Genomic DNA, 22,575 nt, shown 5'->3' on the forward strand with positions numbered 1-22,575 from the left:
TCTGGGGACCCAGATTCATACGGGGAGAAACTGGACTGTATGGCATCGGTCGGAAATTGAGGGCGGTTTCTTTCAGAGGTGCTTGCAGTGATTACAGGGACAGTGAGATATGGGGCAGCTTACGGTAGGACTGAAGATCAGCCATAGCTGTTTGCTCTGCCCTGATGATTCCCTGAGACCCCGCCCCACCCAAGCTGCGAGCAGAAGTTTTTGTATATGAATGCCCTGGCCCTTTGTAATCTGAAAATTACCTAACAAACTGCAGCTGGGTCAGAGAGACCCAGAACTTCCAAAAAAAGGCCCAAGGCCCCACAGCAGCTTGCACTGCTTCACAGCTGGGCCTCATCTGGGCAACTCCAAACCCCAACCAAAGAAGAGGAATCTGCAGATCTCTCCATAGCTCCTGCTGGGTAGCCTCAGGCAGAGGCTAAATTAGCACCTCCTTAGAGATCCAAGAGCCAGTGTACCCAGTGGTCAGAGTGGAACCATCCAGATTATAACTCCTCAGATCCATAAGGGACACAATCAGGGGGCAGACTCAGTGAGCACCAAGGCCCCACTGAAGCAAGTCTTGCCCCAGAAGGGTGTCTCCAGCACAGAAGTTCTCCCACTGCAGACATAGCTGATTCTCACAGCCAATTGGCCTGGAGGTCAATTCCTGCCAGTGATACCTTCAACAATCAAGGCTTAAGTACGACAAGACTGTGCACAAAGGCCACAAAAGGGTACACCAAGAGTGTCCACCTCAGGTAATTGGGGAGGCTGAGCCACTGGACCCTATAGGACACCTAGCACAGAAAGCCACTCTATCAACACAGGGAAGCATAAAAAATGCGGAGACAAAGAAACACATCAAAAATGACAGAAATGGAGGAAAGCAAACTACAGGATATAGAGTTCAAAACCACGGTTATAAGGTTTTTCAAGAATTTTCTAGAAACCGCCGATAAATTTAGTGAGACCCTCAAGAAATCTAGTGAGACCCTCAAGGACCAACTAGAAATTAAGCATACACTGACTGAAATAAAGAATATTATACAGAGTTCCAACAGCAGACTAGAGGATCGCAAGAATCAAGTCAAAGATTTGAAATACGAAGAAGCAAAAAACACCCAACCGGAAAAACAAAAAGAAAAATGAATCCAAAAATACAAAGATAGTGTAAGGAGCCTCTGGGACAGCTTCAAGTGTACCAACATCAGAATTATAGGGGTGCCAGAAGAAGAGAGAGAGCAAGATATTGAAAACCTATTTGAAGAAATTATGACAGAAAACTTCCCCTACCTGGTGAAAGAAATAGACTTACAAGTCCAGGAAGCGCAGAGAACCCCAAACAACAAGAATCCAAAGAGGACCACACCAAGACACATCATAATTAAAATGCCAAGAGCAAAAGACAAAGAGAGAATCTTAAAAGCAGCAAGAGAAAAAAAGGCAGTTACTTACAAGGGAGTACCCATACGACTGTCAGCTGATTTCTCAACAGAAACTACGCAGGCCAGAAGGGAATGGCAAGAAATATTCGAAGTGATGAATACCAAGAACCTACAACCAAGATTACTTTACCCAGCAAAGCTATCGTTCAGAATTGAAGGTCAGATAAAGAGCTTCACAGATAAGGAAAAGCTAAAGGAGTTCATCACCACCAAACCAGTATTATATGAAATGCTGAAAGGTATCCTTTAAGAAGAGGAAGAAGAAGAAAAAGGTAAAGATGAAAACTATGAACAACAAATACACATTTATCAACAAGTGAATCTAAAAATCAAGTGCTGATGAACAGAATAAACTGGTGAATATAATAGAATCAGGGGCATAGAAAGGAAATGGACTGACTATTCTCGGGGGAGGGGGGTAGTGTGGGGGGTGCGGGAAGAGACTGGACAAAAATCGTGCACCTATAGATGAGGACAGTTGGGGGGGAGGGGGTAAGGGCAGAGGGTGGGGTGGGAACCGGGTGGAGGGGAGCTATGGGGGGAAAAAAGAGGAACAACTGTAATAATCTGAATAATAAAGATTTAATTTAAAAAAAATATTTTAAAAAATAAAAGTTTAAAATATATATATATATATATATATATATATATAGACTTAGGTATATAATTTATATGTAGAAATAGAATGTCTTACACAGCACATCATTATAAAAGAAAACAAACCTTATAGTAGTAGTGTCTTGCCTCGGGAACAGAACTAGAAGCAATACTCTAGGGTCACTATTTATTCACTGCTGTCCACTCAATGAAACAAGAAACCTGTTCATTATTATTAAAAGGTAATCAGATCATCTGAGTAAGAGAAAGCAGCTTGCAAAGAGGAATGGAATTCAAACAGGAAATGGCAAGAAGTCTTTTGAAAACATCATCTATTCTCTAAGGACAAAATTGCTACATCAAATGGGATTGTCACTTTATAATACATCTTGTGGCTTCCATGTGGAAGAAATAAAAAGAAAACTTCCACAGTTTCCTGGGGGAATCCAATGACCTTCGGAAGGAACACAATGGCATTGGCTTTTCTCACTATGAACCATCCAAGTACAAGGAATGACTTCTTAGGTGTTAACTTTCTCCTCAGGATCTGATCTGAAAGCAATAAAAGTACTAGGAACGCCCCCCCCCCCCCCCACCAAAAAAAAAACCTAACAAACTATGTGTCATATCATAAAATTTCCTCCCAGTTAGCTGTTCTCATACTATATCCATTTGGATGCATAATTATTTCCTGATAATCTGGCCACGATATTAACGTCTAGATGATTATGCTTCGTAACTTGGAAAGTCAATGAAAGAACTGCATATGTAGCTTTGCAGTGGTAAAGGTGGGGGTGTGTGTGACGATTACATTCCAACATAGGAACTCAAATTTGGAGAAGCCTCTTTTCATTTAAGAATAATTAATAAGGAAAGAAAACCTCACGAGTCCTACAAAAAGAAACTACTCGGGGGGCGGGGGGGAAGCAAGAATTTCATTTGCTATATGTCTATACCCAATGAAATAACAGTGTAAAATGAGAAAACAAAGATTGAAGAAAGCCATCTGAAATATACATAGAATCATCTGGCTGGCTCAGTTGTTGAGTGTCAACCTATGAACCAGGAGGTCATGGTTCAATTCCCAGTCAGGGTACATGCTTGGGTTGTGGGCTCGACCTCCAGTGGGGTCTCTCATTGTGATATTTCTTTCTCTCTCTCCCTTCCTCTCTCTGAAATCAATCAATCAATATATTTGTACCACCATATATATATATGTATATGTATATATGTGTGTGTGTGTGTGTATATATGTATGTATGTATATATATCTATATATATAACCAAAAAGACAAGTAAAAGGTATGAAAACATTTTAAACTACAAATGAAGGATGTTAAAAATGTGCACTAGACTTGAAGCTGTGGCCTCGTGTGGCAGATGAACCTTGTTGAACCCTGCCCAATCTCTTGATATCGCTTAAACCTTTGTGCTTGTCCAAGGAGCCTATTACTTTAAAACTAGAGGCCCGCTGCACAAAATTCATACATGGGTGGGGGGTGTCCCTCAGCCTGGCCTGCACCCTCTCCAATCCCTCTGGGATCGGGCCTAAACCGGCAGACATTCCTCTCTCAATCCAGGACCACTGGCTCCTAACCACTCACCTGCCTGTCTGCCTAATGACACCAACTGCCCTCCCCTGCAGGCCTGGTCGCCCCCAGCTGCCCTCCCGTATAGGCCTGGTCACCCCCAACTGCCCTCCCCTGCCGGCCTGATCTCCACCATAACTGGTCTCCCCTGCCGGCCTGATCACCTCTAACTGCCTCTGCCTTTACCCCTACCACCGTGGCTTTGTCCAGAAGGTAGTCGGACCTCTGGAAGATGGCCAGTCAACCTGGCCTAATTAGCATATTACCCTTTTATTAGTATAGATAGCTCCCAGTAGTAAAGTATATGCCAGTACTTGTCAATGTCCCAAATGGGAGGATGTAAGCACCTAGATACAGGATGATTGGCAGCCATGCTCTCAAGAAGCAGCTTTTAAAAGTATGCAAATATGTATATAGTCTGTGGGACCCTGCTACCCACCAGAGCCAGGTGATCTGGAGGTGTCCCCTGGTGGCAATTGCAAAAATAAGGGCTCCAGATGCATATAAATGCTTTTTTTCTGGAGCAAGGCAGAGGGAAAGCACCAAAAGGTGTCCAGAGCCTATAATCCTTGAGAACAGCTATTTAGGACACTAGACTTGTGCCAAGCATAAGGCCTGTCCCTCAGGTCACAGCTCCAAGACAAGCAAAGAGGTCCTGCCCAGTCAGCAAAGCTGCTGGCTGTCTGTCCTCTTTCCTTCAGACTCCGTTTGCTACTTTTAGCTGACAAAGCCATAAGTTCCCTAACAGCAGACCCAAATCCAATTCAACTATCTGGCAGCAAAGATACTTGGTTTTCCTGCCTAGCCCCAGGATGGTGAAACTGTGCTGGGGATAAAAATAGGAGTAGAAATATGAGTTGGATAGTTCTCTTAAGCATATTCATTCTATATAACAAAAGGCTAATATGCAAATCGGCCAAATGACCGGTCACTATGACGTGCACTGACCACCAGGGGGCAGAGGCTCAATGTAGGAGCTGCCCCCTGGTGGTCAGTGCACTCCCACAGGGGGAGTGCTGCTCGGCCAGAAGCTGGGCTCATGGCTGGCGAGTGCAGCAGTGGTGGCGGGAGCCTCTCCTACCTCCACTGCAGGCGGGCAGTAAGGAGCAAGGGGTCCCAGACTGTGAGAGGACTCAGGCCGAGCTGAGGAACCCCCCCTCCCCCCCTTGTGTGTGAATGTGGTGCACTGGGCTTCTAGTAGCTAATAAATATACTAAAAGAGTAATGATTCTCAGACTTACCAGTGAGAAATATGTGAAACGGTCTTATGCAATACTTCTGCCAATGACTCTGCACCATGACCAATTTTAAAACAATAAACCAAGAGAAGTATTTCCAATGCATATAACACACAAAGAGTTCATTTCCCTAATATATAAAGAATTCCTAAAAACTATAAAGAAAAAGTAGACTATAAAACACACAGAAAAAGAACCTGACTCATAATTAGACAACTACAAATTAAAACTAAATTAAGACACAATTTTTTAGCCTATCAGACAAGCAACAATCCAAAAGATTGGTGACAGTATAAGCACAGGCACTCTCATACATTTCTAGTGGGAACATAAATTTAAAGCTGTTTTAATAATTTCCCTTTTCACTTTTTATGGTGAAATTTCTGGCAAAATAGGAAGAAAATGATAATGCATAGCTAATTTTATATAAAAATGCCGAGAGAATATTTGATGTCCACGAAAACCATCCTATCTAATAAAAGAGAAACATGGTAATTAGCGTATGTCCGCTACCCTTCCCATTGGCTAATGAGGGCGACATACAAATTAACTGCCAGCCAAGATGGCGGCCGGCAGCCAGGCAGCTTGAAGCTAACATGAGGCTTGCTTGCTTCAGTGACGGAGGACTCCAACGTTCCCCGCCTGCCTTGCCGGCCTCTGAGCCTGCAGTTTGAAACATTGTTACAAATATAGAAGCTAAACAAACCCCAGAAACCTGCTTTCAGCCGGCCGGGATCTCAGAGCTGGAGTTGATACAGTGTTTCGATTATAGAACCCAAACAAACCAGATACCTGCTTTCAGCAGCAGAGGCCTCAGAGCTGGAGCCAGAGCTAAAGCTGGCCCAGAATAAAAAAAAAAAAAAAGAAAGAAAGAAAAAAAGGAGCAGTTGGGAGCTTCAGTCACCCGCCAGCCTGAAAACAGCCCTCAGCCCCTCACCCAGACTGGTCAGGCACCCCAGTGGGGACCCCCACCCTGAAGGGTGTGTGACCAGCTGCAAACAGCCATCATCCCCTCACCCAGGCTGGCCAGGCACCCCAGTGGGGACCCCCACCCTGATCCAGGACACCCTTCAGGGCAAACCAGCCGGCCCTCACCCATGCACCTGGCCTCTATCCTATATAGTAAAAGGGTAATATGCCTCCCAGCATCGGGATCAGAGGAGCCACGAGGCCTCCAGGCACCAGGATCAGTGTGGCAGGGGGCAGCACCCAAACCCCCTGATGGCCCTGTGGCTCTGTGTGTAACAGGGTGCAGCGCCCCAACCCCCTGATCGGCCCTGCTGTGTGTGTGACAGGGTGTTGTGCCCCAACCCCCTGATCTGCCCTGCTCTGTGTGTGACAGGGTGTGGCGCCCCAACGCCCCCCGCCCCCCCTCTCCCCGCACAGGCCCTGCTCTATGTTTGACGGGGTAGAGCCATAACCTCCTCATCAGCCCTGCCCTGAGTGTGACAGGGTGCGCTGCCCCAACCCCCTGATCTGCCCTGCTCTGTGTGTGACAGGGGTCGGTGCCCCAACTCCCCTATAGGCCCTACTCTGAGTGACAGGGGGGAGCTCCTCAACCCCCTGATCGCCCTGCTCTGTGTGTGACAGAGGGGAACTCCCCAACCCCCTGATCAGCCCTGCTCTGTGCGTGACAGGGTACGGAGCCCCAACCCCCGATTGGCCCTGCTCTGTGCATGACAGGGGGCGGTGTCCCAACCTCCCCATCGACCCTGCCTTGAGTGTGACAGGGGGCGGTGCCCCAACCCCCCAATTGGCCCTACCCTGAGCGTGACTGAGGGTAGCATCGCAACCACCCGATCCGCCCTGCTCTGTGCATGACAGGTGGCGGTGTCCCAACTCCCCAATCAGCCCTGCTCTGAGCCCGACCAGGGGCTGCACCTAGGGACTGGGCCTGCCCTCTGACACCTGGGAGCAGGCCTAAGCCAGCAGGTCGTTATCTCCCGAGCGGTCCCAGACTGCGAGAGGGCACAGGCCGGGCTGAGGGACCCCCCTCTCCCCCAAGTGCACAAATTTTTGTGCACCAGGCCTCTAGTCCTATCTAATAAAGAGGGAATATGCTAACTGACCCTCACACCATTGCAAAGATGGTGGCGCCCACAGCCAATAAGGAGTGAATATGCTAAATGACTGCCCCGCCCTCAAAGATGGTGGCGCCCACAGCCAATAACGAGGGAATATGCTAATTGACTGCCCCTCCCTCAAAGATTGTGGCGCACATAGCCAATAAGGAGGGAATATGCTAATTGACTTCCATGCCCTCAAAGATGGCAGCGCCCACAACCAATAAGGAGGGAATATGCTAATTGACTGTCATGCCCTCAAAGATGGCGGCGCCCATAACCAATAAAGAGGGAATATGCTAATTGACTGCCACACCCTCAAATATGGTGGCGCCCACAGCCACAAGATGGTAGCGCCCAGTCTCCCTTCAGACACCCAGGGCCGGCCTGAGGGATGACCAAATGACTGAACAGCAGGCTGCGTCAGGCAACCAGGCTGGCGGAGGGGCAGGGAGGGTCGGCCAGGCTGGCTGGGGGGGTGCAGTTGGGGACAACCAGGCTGACGGGGGGGGGGCAGTAAGAGGCGCCCAGGCCGGATGGGGGGGCAGTTGGGGGCAACCAGGACAGCGGGGGGGGGGCAGTGAGGGGTGACTAGGCGGGCAGAGGAGGGAAATTAGGAGCAACCTGGCCGACAGGGAGGGGGCAGTTGGGGGCGACCTGGCCAGCAGCGGGGACCAGCTAGGGGCGACCAGGCCGGCACACAGAGGTAGTGAGAGGCGATAAGGCCGGTGGCGGGGAAGGGGGGGTGGCAATTAGGGGCGACCAGGCAGGCAGGCCGGTGAGCGATTAGGAGCCAGCGGTCCAGGATTGTGAGAGGGATCCCGGATTGGAGAGGGTGCAGGCTGGGCTGAGGGTCCCCCTCCCACCCCGTGCACGAATTTAGTGCACCGGGCCTCTAGTTTATATATAGTTCCTGATAACTTAGAATGATTTCAGAAACATTCATAAAAAGGTATTGAGATGAACAAGCAATTTATAAGAAAATAACTACAAAAGGAAGAAAAATCTTAACCTCATTTGTAATCAATGAAATACAAAAAGAACCCATACCATTTTTCACCAACAGTATCATCAAAGATTCTTTTACACTGTCAATCCCTACAGTCAACAAAATTGCAGACATTACTGGTAAGACTTTTCTGCAGGACAATTTTACAATTCGTATCAACAAAAATTCTTTCTCAGAGTCATCCAAGAAATTTATCCTGGGAAAAATGTTACAACTGTGGGGAAATCATTGTTAGCTATAAACATAGTATATGTTGGGATATATTTATACACGAAGAATTATGAAACCATTAAGAGTGTATTGGCAGGGTAAATATGTAAGATATGCTATATATTTAAAAAATCAAAGAGTATGTATGCCTGAAAGGACCTCACTTTTAAGTAGAGATTGAGAGATGTTAGGTCAAAGAGGATGGCAAGTCAAAGAAAACTTTTATAAGACTCTAGTTAATTTAATACTAATAAAGTACTTAAATAAGTTTTAAAAACCTGAAGAGTAAAGAAGAAAAAGTTCTTTAATACCTGTGTAGGAGTTATTACCTTCCTAAGTGTCACTCACAAAATAATCTTATATAAGAAAAGGCTAATATGCAAATAGACCGAATGGTGGGACCGAACAACAGAACCGCTCTCTATGACGTGCGCTGACCACCAGGGGGCACGTGCAGAACATGGTGGGTGTCAGCAGCAGGTGGTAGAGTATAGAAAATGGCAGGCATTGGCCGCAGTGGGATGGTAGAGCAGGTGAGCGAGGGCGCCAGACCAAGGCGGGGAACCGGTTGCTGTCATTGGGGAGGTTGCTGAATTCTTTGTTCCTGCATGCCACGGTCCCACCCAGCACTCACACCCACTGCTGGCACTGGCCCCAATCCCTCCGCGCCGTCAGCAGATGCGAGTGGGGCTAGTGCCATCAGCGCATGGGAGCAGCAGCGGCAGGAGCGGGGCTGCTGGCAGACAGGGGACTAGGGGCTGCGACAGGGGCACCGAGTATGGGCCGAGGACCCGCCCCTGTGCTCACCACAGCCTTGTGGCCCACAGTTCCTTTCAAGGTGCACGAATTTGTGCACTGGGCCCCCAATTCATATATAAAAGCAAACTAAATAAAAGGTAAAAAAAAATTGTTTTCATTCCAGCTACTCCTTCAAATGATATAGTTGTGGGATGAAGATATGGAGAATGCTGGTGAGCAGACTGCATTGGTAGCACTTACAAGACATTCTGTACCAACACTGTTTATTCTTCAGCAACTCTATGAGATGGGGTAGTAATAATCTCATCTTAACCATGAGAAAATTATTAGACTGGCTAGATCTGGTGCCACTCTTAATTAACAGATGAGGATCAAGAAGAAAAATAGGTTAGACTAGAAAAATATAAACTGTCCATGCTTACACTTAGATAATTAGAAGAAAAAGATGTCCCAATATTCATTTCAGTGCTATTTCCAGTATTCTAGTTTTTCCTTCTCTTCAAAAAGAAAAAAAAATAAGATAGTTGAATATCCACTACATTGCAGATGCTCAAGACTTCCTATTCTTGTTACTGCAGAAAAGCTTGCAGAAAGAGAGAGAACAACCAAAATAAGATCTTGAGAATATAAAACAAGCGATCTACACCAATTACCAATTAAATGAAGGATTCTTCCATGTAATTTTTTATTTTAACAAAATATTTGCATGTCAGAATTAATGTTCTATATGCACATCATAGACACATCCACAGCTACAGAAATTATAAAGTATTTCAAATATTCAGAAAACATAAAGAATCATGTCACACAACCATCTTTTCACCATCCTTGTGTATCCATCCCCGCCACTATCATCAAATCTTTTCCCCTACCAGAAGTTATCTGGATCCTAAATTTGTTACAACAATGAATTTCTTCACATTCTTATTTTTCTGTGAATCCTACACTGTAGAGAAAGAAGTTCACAGATATGTTATAAAGTATATGCACATACACGTCACTAAAAATGGCGAAGTGGGAAATTCTAAAACTCCATCCTTCCACAAAAGCAATGAATAAGCTGACAGTAACTATCAGAATCAGTTTTTTGGAACTCTGGAATTAAGTCAACAGTTACAATCTGGGTATTGCTTAATGAAGAATGCAGCTTCAGAATTTTAGGGGAAAACTGGCATTTTAACATACTCACTTACCATGCCCCGCTCCCGAATTTGGCAGCAGTCATGAAGACAGCCTGGTGCAGGCTGCTGGTACCAGAGCGAACTACGTATTAGACCTATTCATAAAGAACTGTGTGGTTGTGTTCTTTGTCCACTTTGGTAAGTCCCTAAAGATTCAGTTCAAGGTCTTAGCTTTGTTTCACCTTCCCTGGAGCTTCCCCAGGGGTGAATCATATCTGGACAGCAGTATTTGTCAAAAGTATTTAAAGGCAAATGTATTAGTACAAACAGTAAGAGTTGGGACTCACAATAGCCAAACAGGAAAGCCTGGAAAGAAAGAAGCTGAGAAATATATTTGGGAAAAGGGGGATTTGAAAAGTTCCCATACTAGAAAAACTAGAAGGCTATGTGTATACCTGGGACCTAATACATGCTTGAAAAATATGTGAGAAGACCCTAAACCATCAACTTGGCTGACTATTAAAATGCCAAGCAAGCAGAAAATGAAGCCTAAGCCGTCAGTCAGACAACCTTAGCGCTGCTGCGGAGGTGGGAGAGGCTCCCGCCACTCCTGCTGCGCTCACCATCATGAGCCCGGCTTCTGGTTAAGCAGTGCTCCCCCTGTGGGAGTGCACTGACAACCAGGGGGAAGTTCCTGCATTGAGCATCTGCCCCGGTGGTCAATGCAAATCACAGCGACCAATGATTCTGCCGTTCGGTCGATTTGCATATTAGCCTTTTATTATATAGGATAAGCTACTACATAGACAATATTGCAGAAACTTATCTGTTCTGTAAGAAAAGAGCTATCTAAAATGTATAACTAACATTTTTCTGAATAGAAGCAATTTAATAAGACCAAGAGTAGATATGTTTTAAAGACTTTCTATATGCCAGGCTTAAGTATAATTTGATTCCCAAAATAACTCTATGAAGAAGGTTTTAAGTGCTTCTGCCAATACTATAGATGCGTAAATTAGCATACAAAAGGCTATGTAACCTGCCCAAGATTATAACGTTAAAATATGGCAATGCCTGCCTGGATTTCAGCCTAAGCTTACACTAAAGACATGTATGTTATTAAAGACACCCTTTCCAGCACGTTAGTAACCCCCACTGGCCAAAAACACACACGAAACACCTCATTTAAAAAAAAAAAACCATAACAATGGGGATTATTCAATCTTCCAAACTCATATGACACACACACACACACACACACACACATATCTGGATCAGATATTGTACTGAAGATGGAACTTTGAAAACAGTCCAATGCTCAAGGCACAGAAGTGAGAACACTTATGTTTCTTTTATTTCCCCAACATAACAATGAGATGACAATGAACATTTACAAAAGAATGAAGGTGCCCAGCCTGCACGGCTTAGTGGTTGAGGATCGATCTATGAACCAGGTCACAATTCAATTCTTGGTCAGGGCACATACCAGGGTTGTGGGCTCGATCCTCAGTGTGGGAAGTGCAGGAGGCAGCGGATCAATGATTCTCTCTCATCATTGTTGTTTCTCTCTCATCTTTCTCCTTTCCTCTCTGAAATCAATAAAAATATATTTTTAAAAAAGAGTAAAGGCATAAAAAGGTTGGAATATAAGAAAGGGTCATATTGGTGATCAGAAATTGAGAAATTCAAGGCAGATATATGGAAACAAATTAGCAGAGAAATCAATCAGATGGGAGAAAATTAGCAGAGAAATTAAGAGAGAAAATCACAAACTAAGATAAGATAGGTATCACTCCACAGTTTTTTCACGGAGGCCTAAAGAAGAACCACCCCTTCATCAAATATAAACAGCAGAAAAAGGGCAAGTGGCGATCATCAGGTTAATAATTTTAGAAACAGCATGTCGGCTATCTGAAAAGTAGGGGCCTTTCCCTTTCTCCAGGCTGGCAGTTGTGGTTTTTACCATCATACCAAAGCCCAAGAATTGTCCTCTAAGGAACTGGACCGTCTGTCTGGGTACATTCCTTATGAAAGTGTCAGTGCCTGAGAGACAGGATTGTGAAAGTGTCAGTGCCTGAGAGACAAACAGGATTTAGACTGGACTATCTCTGAATATCATAACAGACATATAAGGATAAGATGGTGAGAAGAGATAATTCCTAATAGAATTTCTATATTAAAGCACTCTACACAAAATAAAGCCCTCCTTACTTTGACATGTGTGGAGGTTCCCAACCTACCCACAACCTACATTGAGTAATCACTACATAGAAACACTTTGCCTACTTACACTGAATGCATCCATAGCCCCTTCCCTTTAAGGGAGAGGCCTGCCCCAGGTCTACTTAACTTTAGAGAAAACCAAGCCAGATACCATTACTTATTAACTTAATTCTTCATCTCAAAATATTAATGGAAAACCAAAGGCAACAGGTATTTGGGAAAAGAGCCAAAGAAAATAAAATAAACCAATTCAAGTAACCCTGGGAGAAATGGAGACAATTAAGGGTCAAAATGGTATACTTAAAGTATACTTGAATAAAACAAGAACAAGATGCTTTAAAAAAAAGGTCAGAAAACAAGGAAGGATTCTTGTTAATTCTCATTACTCATTAATAACTTATATACAAGGTCCAATAAAATATAAGCCTATCTAAATCTATATTAATAGCCATACCTACTTAAAATATATAAAGCAAATATTTCTCATTTTTAAAGGAGGCTGTTTATAGAAATCTTATAAAGACAGTATAGGGATTTTTGAAAAATCAACTTTATTTAGTTGGTATGACAGTTTATAACTATGGTTAATAAATCTCATGAGGTAAGATTTCAAATTATAGTAATGTATAAACTTTGGTGAATTAAAAAGGGGAGAGACTATAGCAGTCAGGAGACTACTCAATATGGACAAGTGTCAAGACCTCTCTGATTCTTTCTTTCTTTTCAACCATTCATTCATTCATTTATTCTCTTTCTTTTTCTCTTATTCACTGACCCATCTGAATATTTTGGGGGAACCCCCACTGATGCAGGCCCTGAGAAAACAAAGGACAAGAGAGAGGCCACACCTGATCTCGAAATTTGAACTAGATCTCAGAAGTCCTGTGGATAAAATCCTATGTAATAAAAGGCTAATGTGCAAACAGACTGAATAGCGGAACAACCAAACAACCAGTTGCTATGATATGCACTGACCACCAGGGGGCGAGCGTGGAAAAAGGCAGGTGTTGACTGTGGTGGGATGGTGGAGCAGGTGAGCAAGGGCACCAGACCAAGGACTGGTGCCAGTTGCTGCCATCGGGGCAAACCTCTGGTGGTTACTGAAAATTCTTTGCTTCTGCACGCTCCCACCTGCTGCTGGCGCTGGCCCCAATTGCTTGGTGCCGTCAGCGGGTGTGAGCGGGGCTGGTGCGTCAGCACATGGGAGTGGCGGCAGTGGGAGCAGGGCTGCCAGCACACAGGGGCCTGGGGTCCGCAGTAGGAGGGGCCAAGCAGAGGGGCGGAGGATGGGCCAAGACCTGCCCCTATGCCCACCGCAGCCTCGTGGCCCACAGTTCCTTTTAAGGTGCACTATAGGCCCCTAGTCTTCTATAACTTCAAATGTGCTTAAGAGAATAAACAACAGCAAAAGCCTGGTACCTTTTCTGATAAAAATTTCAAATAGCTGAAACCAGCCCCTCCTCTCCTGTTCAAGCTCTAATCTACATGAATAAAAGAGAAAGATGCAAATTGGTGTCACTCTGCTACACCCACCAGCCAATCAGGATGAGTATGCAAATTAACCCAACAAATATGGTGGTTAATTTGCATACGCAGACCCGGAGCGAAGACTGAAGACTGAAGAGGCTTGGCTTCTCCGCTGTAGCCAGAGCGAAGGCCTGAGTCCTGGGTGCCAGAGGAAAACCAGTGCCGGCAGCCAGGGGAAGGAAGGCCTATTGCACGAATCTCTTTGTGCAATGGGCCTCTAGTTTATACATAAGGTAATGCCCTTATCCAAAGCAGAGCAGTAAGTTATTTCAATTAACAAATCATAATTTAATCTTATCCATTCTTCAAACACCAACACTGTATTGGAATCTGCTCACCTTTTTTTAAAAAAAATATTCAATTATAGTTCATATTAAATATTATATTGATTTCAGGTGAACAACATAGTGGTTAGACAAAGTCATGTACCCACCTGACACCACATACCGTTATTACAATATTGTTGACTATATTCCCTACGCTATACTATAAATCTCAGTGATGATTTTGTAACTGCCAATTTGTACTTAGTATAATCCCTTCACCTTTTTCATCCAGTCCCCTAACCTCTCCTCCCATCTGGCAACCATAAGTTTGTTCTCTGTATCTGAGTTTGTTTCTGTTTTATTTGTTCATTTATTTTGTTTTTTAGATTCCACATAAAAGTGAAATCATATGGCATTTTTCTTTCTCTGACTTATTTCACCAGCATAATACCCTCCAGGTCCATCCATTTTGTCACAAATAGTTAAGGTTTCATTCATTTTTATGGCCCAGTAATATTCCATTGTAAATATGTACCGGTTCTTCTTTATCAATTAATCTTTTAACTAAAACGTTTAATCCATTTACATTTAAGTGATTATTGCCCTAGACCAGCAGTTCTCAACCCGTGGGTCGCGACCCCTTTGGGGGTCGAATGACCCTTTCATAGGGGTCACCTAAGACCATCGGAAAACACATATATAATTACATATTGTTTTTGTGATTAATCACTATGCTTTAATTATGTTCAATTTGTAACAATGAAAATACATCCTGCATATCAGATATTTACATTACGATTCATAACAGTAGCAAAATTACAGTTATGAAGTAGCAAAGAAAATAATTTTATGGTTGGGGGTCACCACAACATGAGGAACTGTATTAAAGGGTCACGGCATTAGGAAGGTTGAGAACCACTGCCCTAGATGTTTTGTTTCAGTGGATAGACCATTGGCCCCCAGAGCGTTCCTAGGTTTGATTCTGGTCAAGGGCACATTCCTTGGTTACAGTCTCTGGGGCATGTGCAGGAGACAACCAATAGATCTCTCTCACATCGATGTTTCTCTGTCTCTCCCCCTCCCCTTCCAGTCTCTCTAAAAATCAATGGAAAAATATCCTTGGGTGAGGATTAATAACAAAGAAGTTAATATTGATAACTTGAAGTTATTATTGAAGGTATGTAACTATTGCCATTTTATCGTTTTCTAATTATTTTTGTAATTCTCTGTTCCTTTTCTTATCTCTTCCTCTCTTCTCTTGTATGGTGATAATATTCTGTAGCGTTGTTTGGATTCTTCTCTTGCTTTCTTGTATAGCTCTTGTAGACTTTTGGTTTGTGGTTACCAGGCGCTTCATATACAAGCTTTGTTTATAGCAGTCTATATGAAGTTGACAATCGCTTAAATTCCAACACATTCTAAAATCACTACCATTTTTATTCACCCCTTCCACATTTATGTTTTTGTCATAACTTTGTATTTCTTCTGTGTGTTTGTGTATAACCCTTAATTTATTGTTATAATTACAAATTATCTTCTTAATTTTGCCTTTTGACCTTTGTGTGTTAGTTGACTGCCTTTGTCGGTAAATTTTTTCTTCTCTTCTCTTAAAGAAGTCTCTTTAACATTTCTAGTAATACTGGGTTTTTCTTGTTTTGTCTTTTTTAAAAAATATTTTTTTATTTATTTCAGAGAGGGAGGGAGAGGGAGAAAGAGAGAGAATTGTTGATCTGCTGCCTCCTGCATGCCCCCCACTGGAGAGTGAGCCCTCAACCTGGGCATGTGCCCTTGAATGGAATCAAACTCAGGACCCTTCAGTCTGCAGGCTGACACCCTATCTACTGAGCCAAACCAGCTAGGGCTAGTAATACTGTTTTGATGGTGATGAACTCCTTCAGCTTTTTCCTGCCTGGGAAGCTCTTTATCTCTCCTGCTATACTAAATGATAGCTTTGCTGGGTAATCTTGGTTGTAGTCCTTGCTTTTCATCAATTTGAATATTTTGTACCAATTCCTTTGGCCTGCAAAGTTTTTGGAGAGAAATTAGTTAACAGTCTTATGAGAGCACCTATAAGTTATTAGATAACTACTTTTCCCTTGCTGCTTTTAGGATTCTTTGTCTTTAACCTTTGGCATTTTAATTATAATGTCTGGGCCTCTTTAGATTCATGTTGTTTGGGACTCTGCACTTTCAGTTCCTCCCTTTATGTCCAGGGCACTTTTCCAGCTGCTGTCTCTTCACTGTAGCTTAGGCTAAGTGTTTCTGAGCAGTGAGTCTATGCACTATGCACAGAGGGCTGTCCTTTAAAAGGACGCCTGGGTCTGCAGCCCTCTGTTTCACCCAGACTGAGTTCCTGCTGATTTTCAGAGGCAATTATTATGAGGGCTCCTCTTTCTAGCAACGCTGCTCCAGACTAGGGAGCCTGGTGTGGGACTGAAACCCTTTGTTCCTTAGAGAGGATCTCTGTAGCCTCCTGATTCTTTTTAAAAAAATATATATTTTCATTAATTTCAGAGAAGAGGAGAGAGATAAAAACATCAATGATGAGAATCATTGATCTGCTGCCTCCTGCACATCTCCCGCTGGGGATCAATCCCATAACCCAGGCATGTGCCCTGACCAGGGGGAATCAAACCCTGATGTCCTGGTTAATAATGCTCAACCACTGAACCATGCTGGCTGGGCCCTCCCAATTCTTAACCACCACAGGTGAGTGTGGGTTAAGCCGCCCATCTGTGTCTCTGCCCCTTTTACCCACCTCAGCATAGCTTCTTCTCTACATACTTAGTATAAGACTTCTATTCAGCTAGTCTCCAGTTAGTTTTCAAGGGTGGCTGTTGTGTAATTCAGTTGTAATTTTAATGTAATCATGGGAGGAGCCAATTCAGCAATGACCTGTTCTGCCATCTTGAGAACTTGAATCTGTCCATCTTAAATGTCACCCTTTCCATAAACCTTTTAGTAACCAACCGATGTACCCCCAAGCCATTTTGTATAGTAAAATCACTGAATTATTCCCTAGCTACCTAAACACTTTTATCATAAATGCCTCTCACATAGAATTAATCAAATTCATTGTAGTTGTTAGTATAATAATCTGTAAATTTTATTTCATACTTTAGAACTTTACTCTTATACATATTATCTCACTTGATCCTTTAACCCTTTGCGGTCGTTTGTCTACTCTCAGCCACCAAAGCTTTTTTACCGTTCTGGTCGAATGGCTGCTCTCAGCCACCACAGCAAGGAACCGTACGAATCTTAACTCTATTCATTCATCTATCAGTTCATAATTTCTCTGAAAGCTCTTAAGTGTCTAAGCGACCTTGTCACAAACCAAAACATTGCCCCGACAAATCGGAGATATCGAAACTCAATATAAACAAACGTGGTTGTTCCACACTTGCCATGCAAAACACCGTGGCGAGTCAGTCGCCTTTTGAGAGTGAAGAAATTGACAAGTTTCGGAGATACTTCGCAGAATTTCAAATAAAGCTTTACAGATTACATTTAACTGTAATTAGGCATTCTCGCTTGTTAAGATATTTCAAAATAATACTCCAAAACGGCAAAAAGAAAGTTACCAAAAGAAGTGTACTGCGAATCTGAAAGTAACGATGAAGAGTTTTATTTTGGCACCTTGAATACAGACTCTGACGTAGAAAGTGATAACGTTTGTAGTGATGCTACTAGTAGTGACGTAGTTCCAAAAAAGAATAAATCTTGTTTATCCTTCATAATCTTGCATGTTATGTATCATCGCTCTTTCAACGGAAATTAATTCCGACCAGTACGACACCCATGTCCAAATTTAATACGACCGCAAAGGGTTAAACTACCCTGTAAAGTAAGTTGTTACTTCAGATTCAAGTATGCATATAAGATCTTTAGTTAATCTCTTCCTGCCCTCCCCGGCTTCCCTCTGAGATTCATCAGTCTGTTCCATGTTTCCATGCCTGTGCGTTGAGCCTCTGCCCCCTGGTGGTCAGTGCGCATCATAACTACCAATCGAATAGTCAAACGGTCACTTAGTCTTTTAAATATATACTAGAGGCCCGGTGCACAAAAATCTGTGCACTCAGGGGGGTCCCTCAGCCAGCCAGGCCTATGCCCTCTTGCAGTCTGGGACCCCTCGGAGGATGTCCACCTGCTGGCTTAGGCCTGCTCCCTGGGGGATCGGGCCCAAGCTGGCAGTCAGACATCCCTCTGGCAGCCCGACAGCCCTCGGGGGATGTCCACTTGCCAGCGGGGAGCAGGCTGAAGCTGCAGTCAGACATCCTTAGTGCTGAGGAGGCGAGAGAGGCTCCCACCACCACCGCTGTACTGGCAGCCGTCAGCCTGGCTTATGGCTGAGCGAAGCTCCCCCTGTGGGAGTGCACTGACCACCAGGGGGCAGCTCCTGCATAGTGACCAGTCATTCCCAGTCATTCTGCTACTAGGGTCAGTTTGCGTATTACCCTTTTATTATATAGGACAGAAGCCTGGTGTATGGGTGGGGGACGGCTGGTTTGCCCTGAAGGGTGTCCCAGATAAGGGTGGGAGTCCTGCTGGGGTGCCTGGCCAGCCTGGGTGAGGGGCTGATGGCTGTTTGCAGGCTGGTCACACCCCCTTCAGGGTGGGGGTCCTCACTGGGGTGCCTGGCCAGCCTGAGTGAGGGGCTGATGGCTGTTTTCAGGCTGGTCAAGCCCCCCTGCCAGTGGGGACCCTCACCCCATGGAGGTTTGGCCATCCTGGGTGAGGGGCTGATGGCTGTTTTCAGGCTGGTCACACCCCCTTTAGGGTGGGGGGTCCCCACTGGGGTGCCTGGCCAGTCTGGGTGAGGGGCTGAGGGCCGTTTTCAGGCTGGACAAGCCCCCCGGCGATGGAAGCTCCCAGCTTCTCCTTTTTTACTTTTATTCTGGGATTTATTTACCTTCTATAATTGAAACTTTGTAGCCTTGAGAGGAGCTCAGAGCTGGCCAGGGTGGGTGGGAGGGAAGCCTCCTGCTCGCTCCAGCTCCATGGCCACGGCCAGCTGAAAGCAGGTATCTGGGATTTATTTACCTTCTATAATTGAAATTTTGTTGCTTTGAGTGGAGCTCAGAGCCCGCTGCGGCAAGCGGGAAGTTTGGCTTCCTCCATCATTGGGGCAACCAAGCCTCCTGCTTGCTTCAGCTCCATGGCTGCCGGCCGCCATCTTGGTTGGGTTAATTTGTATATAGTTGCTCTGATTGGCTGGTGGGCATGGCTTAAGGCATAGCAAAGGTATGGTTAATTTGCATGTTTGTCTTTTATTAGCGTAGATAGATAGCCAAGATATGAAAGTGACACCAGTGCCCATCAATAGACCAGTGGATAAAAAGTTGTGGCACATATATACAATAGAACAATATTCAGCCATAAAGAAGGGGAAGGGGAAGGGGAAGGGGAAGGGGAAGGGGAAGGGGAAGGGGAAGGGGAAGGGGAAGGGGAAGGGGAAGGGGAAGGGGAAGGGGAAGGGGAAGGGGAAGGGGAAGGGGAAGAAAGAAAAGAAAAGAAAAGAAAAGAAAAGAGAAAAGAAAAGAAAAGAGAAAAGAAAAGAAAAGAAAAGAAAAGAAAAGAAAAGAAAAGAAAAGAAAAGAAAAGAAAAGAAAAGAAATCTTGCCTTGCCCAGGTGGCTCAGTTGGTTGGAGCAATATCCTGAATACTAAAAGGTTGCGGGTTTGATTCCCTATTAGGACACATACCTAAGGTTTGGGTTCAGTCCTGGTCAGGGAGTGTACAGGAGGTAACAAATCTGTATTTCTCTCTCTCTCTCTAATCAATAAACATATCCTTGGATGATTAAGAAAAAAGAATGAAATCTTAATATCTGTGACAACATGAATGGACTTAGAGGGCATTGTGCTAAGGTGAAATAAGTCAGACCGAGAAAGATAAATGCCATATGTTTTCCAATTCATTCAATCTCCTTGAGATTACTATATTTTCATCTTTTTTTTTAAAAAAAAGAAAAGTATATTGATTTCAGAGAGGAAGGGAGAGAAACACCAATGATGAGAAACAATCATTGGCTAACTCCTGTATACCCCACACTGGGGATTGAGCCCACAACCTGGGCATGTGCCCTGACTGGGAATCAAACCCTGACCTACTGGTTCAGAGGTAGAAGCTCAACCACTGGGCATACCAGCCGGGCTATTTTCATCTTTATGTAATCACTGCCTAGTACAGAACTTGGCAGATAGTAAGCAAAGACACACTGGGTTTGAAGTCAACAGTTGAAAAAATATTACATATTTACTAGTAGTAAGTGTATTGCCTTCTAAAAATCAAAGTACCAAGTATAATTTAGTATTACAAAATAATCCAGAGAAAATCATCAGATTAAGAGTTTGGTTTCTAATATTAGACGTAGGTTCAAATCCTGAAGCTGTGTGAGCTCTCTGGGATTTAGTTTTCTTATTTGTAAAATGAGAATAATAAAGGGAATTATCTCAAATAACTGATATAGCAAATAGGAACGTATGGAAGACACCTATCATAGTGTCTGGTACATAGAAAGCACTCAATAAACTGTTTTAATATGTAAGAGTATTAAAATAAAATTCAAAGATAAAACTAGTTTACAAAGCAGTAATAATCTCAATGAACTATGAAGAGAAACAAAGTTAAATCTGCCTAAATATGTCTTTTGAAGTTTTACTTTTGCTTTTTCAACCTTGAAAACTTGGCTTTGCATCAGTTATTACACATCAGCTATTAGCTCTGTTACACACAGACTTCTTATCTATAACAGATTCCATCTCCTTTTTCATGCAAATAATGTAGAGGTGTAGTTGGAAAAAGACAAACTGATGTCCAAAATGTCTCTTAGGACTTGTATAACCTTCAAGGGAACTTTCTGGAATAATGGAAGTGATCTATATCTTGATTGAGCTGTTGTTACACAGGTGAATATATCTGTTAAAATTATTGAAATGTAAGGTTTTGTGTACAAAACAATGCAAATTTTTTTATTTTTTTAGGTTTTATAACTCTTGAACAAGTTACTTTCTTTTCCTGGCCCTTTGCTTTCTCATCCTTAAAAAGGAAATAATTCCTTACTCAAAAAGATTATAGTGAGGCATTTGTTCTCTCTCCCTCTCTCTCCCCCTCTCTCTGGAGCAGGCCCATGCCTTTCCCCACTTCCTTCTCTCAGCATTTTCTCTCTCTTTGAAGCACGCCCCAGCCTTTCCCCATCTCCTTTCCCTAGGCCCTTGCTTTCTTTCTCCTAAGTTCCAAGGGACCTTCTTTTGCCTCTGTAACTTGTTTCCTGAGCCCATGCAGCCTAGATGGCTCACTTTTTCTACCTTTGACTTTCTAAATTAAATAAACTTTTGCTTGTATTTGAAAAAAGAAAAGATTACAGTGAGAAGCCCTAGGCGTTTTGCTCAATGGTTAGAGTGTTGGCCTGCAGACTAAAGGATCTCGGGTTTAATTCTGGTTAAGGGCATCATGTACTCGGTTGTAGGCTTGGTCCTGGCCCCGAACGAGGGGCATGCTGGAGGCAATCAATCAATGTGTCTCTCTGTGTGTCTTTCCCCCTCCCTTCCATTCTCTCTAAAAAGAAAATCAATGGAAAAAATATCCTCAGGTGAGGATTAACAAAAATAACAAGATTATAGTGAGTTTAAATGAGATAAGGTCTGTAACATACTTATACTAGTGTCTGCATAGTTAGCTGCCAATTCTGGATCTACTAATATTAATCCTAGGCACTTTTCCAAATTCACCTGAGTTCTAAAACATTCACACAAAATAAAAGCTGTATTCTCTCTCTCTCCCTTTTCCAGCCACTTTTGTTTTAGGAAAACATGGCTAAACGTTTAAAACTTTTGTCCCCATAGGTCTTATGTTTTCATTCTTCTCCTGCTGCTCATTTAGCAATATCTAGAAATTTTTACCTTCAATCACTGAAGACTTCTTTACCTATCCTGCCCAAAGTTAACCTGCTACAATTACTTCCTCAAAAGCCTAACGCGCTAATGAAAGGAAAAGCAAAATAACTAGTTACCAGCCCGGCCAGTGTGGCTCACTGGTTGAGAGTCCACCCATGCACTAAGAAGTTGCAGGTTCAATTCCCAGTCAGGGCACATGTCCGGGTGATGAGCTCAATCCCTGGTGAGGGCCATGCAGGAGGCAACTGATCAATGATTCTCTCTCAATACTGATGTTTTTATCTCTCTCCCTCTCCCTTCCTCTCCGAAATCAATAAAAATATATTTAAAAAAATTTTTTAAAAAGTTGCCAGAGATTAGAGTTGTAATAATAACTGAAAAGTTTGAAAGATATGCATCAATTTTGCAATATCCTCTTATAAGCCTTTAAGAATCAAGAATAGTGCCCCAAATATCCTAGTTACCTTAAAAAACCCATTAAGAAATTACCATCTACCAATTTATGTTAAAGGTTATATAATTCATTTCCTACATTACCTTTTGAAATACAACATTAAAATTTGGGTAATTAAATCCATACTTTGAAAACACAATTGTATTAAAATAACAGTACATTTTACTAATTTTCAAATCACTTTT

General features: G+C 43.3%; 1 protein-coding gene across 7 annotated transcripts in view; it reads right to left on the reverse strand.

Annotated features, from left to right (window-relative positions):
- Nucleotides 1-22,575, reverse strand: part of SPOPL (speckle type BTB/POZ protein like) — a 65,060-nt gene that overhangs the window by 25,383 nt on the left and 17,102 nt on the right. The window contains exon 1 of one of the 7 annotated variants that reach the window (XM_059704564.1): nt 9,324-9,404. The exons of the other annotated variants lie outside the window; for them this stretch is intronic. The gene's annotated coding sequence lies outside the window, so the exon portion shown is untranslated. Of the gene's footprint in view, nt 1-9,323; nt 9,405-22,575 lie in introns of those variants that run through there. 7 annotated transcript variants of the gene reach the window in all.

The sequence above is a fragment of the Myotis daubentonii genome, chromosome 7 (genome assembly GCF_963259705.1).
Source record: "Myotis daubentonii chromosome 7, mMyoDau2.1, whole genome shotgun sequence".
Lineage (NCBI taxonomy): Eukaryota > Metazoa > Chordata > Mammalia > Chiroptera > Vespertilionidae > Myotis > Myotis daubentonii.